Here is a 4,226-nt window from a genome sequence, read left to right on the forward strand (position 1 = left end):
AAAAAAAAAAAAAAAAAAAAGCCTCGTTGCTTGCCCTTTTCACTCTGCTTGTCTTTCTTTCTCTGCCACCGCCCATCCAAAAACCTTACACCTTTCTTTCCTGCTCTCCCCCCAACTAAACTCTAAATCCCTTCCATGCAGAGGCTGTGTCTTGCTCACTTCTGTATCTTTAGCATTTAACTCAGCCATTAATATAAATGGATTGAACTGATTTCCACATCATAAAAGTCATACCATTTAAAATGAAAATGAGTCATAATTTATTTTTTCCCACCATTCGCAGAGCTTTTAGGCTACTTAAAGGCAGTATTTGGAATGGCGTTTCATGCCTAAATGAGTGTGAATGTTTAAAGATAAACTGTTTTAGTTGTTATTTGTTTGTTTGGTCCGAATCATCTGTGAAACTTGCTTATCTTACTTTTTCCCCAGTTATTACCCTCATATGAATACAAGTTACACCTACTGACATTAAAAGAAAAGAAAAACCAGTGCCACATAGCTGGGCAGGGAGGGTAGTTTCTATTTACTTACATTCTAAAAATTCGTAGGAGGCTGAAGTTGCTGTATCTCTTCAATTCCAAGATTAAACACTGCCATTTGTAGCTCTGCACCAAGCCTGGGTCCTTCTGGGGAACTCTACTACCTGGAAATGATTGGCTGAGCTCTGAAATTCACAGGAGTGCCCTTCTAGGGGAGAAAAGGTTCTCCTGGATCCTCTTTAGGGTCACTAGCTGGGGCTGAAAATCAAGCTGACAAAGACAGATTAACAAGAGAAAAGTATACAAATTTATTTAATAAGTTTACATTACACAGAAGCCTTCATAAGGAAATGAAGACCTCAACAAATGAGTAAACTTGTATATTTTTTATGCTAGGTGGGATAAAGAAGTAGATACTCATAGAGAAGTATGACTGGATAAGAAATTATGACTTAATGGTAATTAAGTGGGGGGGGCTTATCAGGGTCTTTTTGTTCAGCTTATTCTCTGTGTCCTCAGAGATAAGGATGTTCCTTTCCCCTGGGTATAAAGAGGGCACCTTTCATATGAGGGTCTTATGACCTGCTTTAGGGGAAGGTCAGAAGAGTCTTCCTGGGTTTTATGATCTGCTCCATGGAAGAGGGTAGAGGAATGGTGAGAATGACCTTTCTGCCTCTGCTGTTTTCTGAAAGGCCTAAATGCTATGTTTTGGGGTAGCATGTCCTAAGTCCCATCATCTTTCTAACATTTCATTGTTTTTCCCACTTTTCAACTGCGGAAAACAGCAATATCAAAGGCAAATTCACTGCTGCAAAGAAATTTTGTTTGAAAAGATCCTGAGAAAAATATTCTTAAGAAAATGGTGTTTGTTCCTGGTCATAATGTATCATTCTTAATATTGATCTAACAAAAGGCCCTGAGTTTAGAAATGAATGCCATAGTTCTAAAGCTAGGCAATAGATTCCAATTGTAATAGAAAGTTTCAACATAACAATAAGATGTTTTTCCCCACCTCTGCATTAATTGTCTTTTATATCTTTTTTTCCACAAAGCTAAAATTGAATGACACTGGGAATAGGATGGTTTAGATGTCCAGGTAGTAAGCATTGAGGGCTAAGATGACTATTATATAATAGCACAGCACATAATATTGTGTTCTCTCCTTCTCTTGCTTTCTACAGAAATAAGGCAATAAAATGCCTTATTTCCAAGTTCCTCTGGGTCTCTCAGTGATGCTTCTTTCATTATGCAAATAAGCCTCTTTTTTTCTCTAAATACTTGACACTAGCTGAAACGCAGATCCTAGTGGCTTAACATCTGCCTTAAGTTGACTTAGTGAGGCATATATTACAACAAAATGGAATGATTCCTAACTAATAGGAATTCTTATAATAACTGCTATGGAAATTTTAAAGTCTGAATCTTATTAGAGATTAATGTATAATAGTTGTTATATCATAGGTGGAATAGAATATCCATTTGGGTTAAAAGAGAAGAAATGGTCTCCTGCACCTGGAGAAGTTTCCGAAGGCCCTACAAAGGACACAGCAGTTCATCCAAAGCAGAAATAATAAAATAATGTGGGCCAAGGTGTATGTTATAGACAGAATGTTTGTATCCTCCACAATTCATATGTTGAAGCCCTAACAACCAATGTGAGGGTATTTGGAGGTGGGGCCTTTGGAAGGTAATTAGGTTTAGATGAGTTCATGAGGCTAAGGCCCCATGATGGAATTGCTATCTTTATAAGAAGAGGAAGAGAGGCCAGAGCTCACTCTTTTTGCCATGTGAGGACATAGTGAGAAGGTAGCCTTCTGCAATCCAGGAAGAGGGACTTCACAAGAAACTAAAACTGCTGGTAATTTCGTCTTGGACTTCCCAGGCTCCATGACTGTGAGAAACATCTGTTGTTTAAGCCACCCAGTCTATGGTATTTTGTTATGGCAGACCAATGTAGGGCGGAAGCATAGAAAAAATGCCATGTTCTGGGAACTGAAAGTTTGACTGAAGCAGACATTAATGATTTGGGAGTAGTAGAAGATGGGCTAGAGAGAAAACCAAAATTTGAATCTTCAGATCAGGAGTGTCTTGAATTTGACAGAAATAGTGCTGTATTGGTCTTCCATTGCTATTGTAATAAATCACCACAAACTTAGTGGTTTAAAGCAATGTAACTTTATTATCTAACAATTCTGTAGGTCAGAAATCTGAGATGGGTTTCACCAGCCTATAATCAAGGTGTTGGTAGGGTTTTATTTTTTTTTCTAGAGGATCTAGGGGAGATCTGATTCTGATTATTCAGTTTACTGGTTGTGAGCTGAGGGTCTTTCTAGTTTGTAGAGGCCACTTTGGCTCATATCCCCATCCTCCATCTTCAAAGCCAGGAATGGCAGGTCTAGTCCTTCTACCACTGCATTTCTATTAAGTGTTTATATATTAGATTGGGCCCACCCAGACAATCCAGAATAATTGTTTTATCTCAAAGTCCTTGACCTTAATCTCATCTGCAATGTTTCTTTTGCTATCTAAAGTAACATATTTGTAAGTTCTAGGGAATAGGGCACGGATATCTTAAGGAGACCATTATTTTGCCTACCAAGTCTGGTAAATGAAGAATTTCCATTGATGTGATACCAGATAAATCAGCCGAAATGCTAAACAACTTAATGAAAATGTCCTATGCTACCAATATTTGAGCCTAATCCATTCATTACGCACATAGAAGAGTGCTGGCTATGAGATGCTAGAAAATTGGATGAATCTTTTTTTCTTTTCTGAAGTTCTTCTCCCATACTCTCCTTTCTATAGGCCAAACTTAACATATGGTAGCTATTAAGGAAAAATCCACTCTCAGCACACAAAGTTGCTACTGGAATACAGATTTTGGGGGAACTCAATATCCTGTAGAAAGGCATTTATGTTCCCTGTCTTTTGACTTATTCCCTGGGTATCAATCACAAGTAAAGACATGATAAGTGAAATGTTTTCTTCCTTAACAAAAGTTTAGCACTGGAGTTCTGTTCATAAAAATAAATTATCTACCGTGAAAATATGAAAATTGGTGGGACAAAGGCAATATATGTAACCTAAACATTTGTACCCCTCTAATATGCTGAAATAAAAAAAAGTGGATAAAAATAAACAAAAATAAAACATTATTTATAAATACTTCTTTATTATACAAAACCAGTTAGCACAGAAAGCTATAGAGTAAATTATTTCTGTGGGCATTTTAGGCATTTTTGGACTATCTTTGATTCCTTAAAATATGAGCCTATTAAAGTTTTAACTAAAGATTCCCTACATTTTTCCTGAGAAAATTTTCCTATTAGTAAGCAGAGGAAGTTTGTAATGCTTCATTTGTATGAGGAGTCTCAAATTTTATCAAAATTAAGGTCATTAGTTCTCAATTTTTTCATGGTTTATTCAGTATATATGAATGTTTCCATAAAATCTTTGGATGCAATACCCAGGGAGAAGCATAATTACCTTGGTGATTTCCTTTTCTTCAATAATCTCTTGTTCTTCTATTTCAATAAGATCCCTATAGACTTCTATTGGTTTACTGAGGTTATAAATCAACTTGGAGCAATGGCTCTGATAGCAACACACACAGTCATTAGGAAGTCATACACAATTTTTATGGTTATTACACTGGAGGTCTCATTTACTATAAAGCATGGCTTCAAATTGATCCATTCTAAGTTATTAAAGTTAATGTGAAGAATAGAAAAGGTAGAGTGAAGT

Source organism: Propithecus coquereli, unplaced genomic scaffold (genome assembly GCF_000956105.1).
Source record: "Propithecus coquereli isolate 6110/MARCELLA unplaced genomic scaffold, Pcoq_1.0 Scaffold170, whole genome shotgun sequence".
Lineage (NCBI taxonomy): Eukaryota > Metazoa > Chordata > Mammalia > Primates > Indriidae > Propithecus > Propithecus coquereli.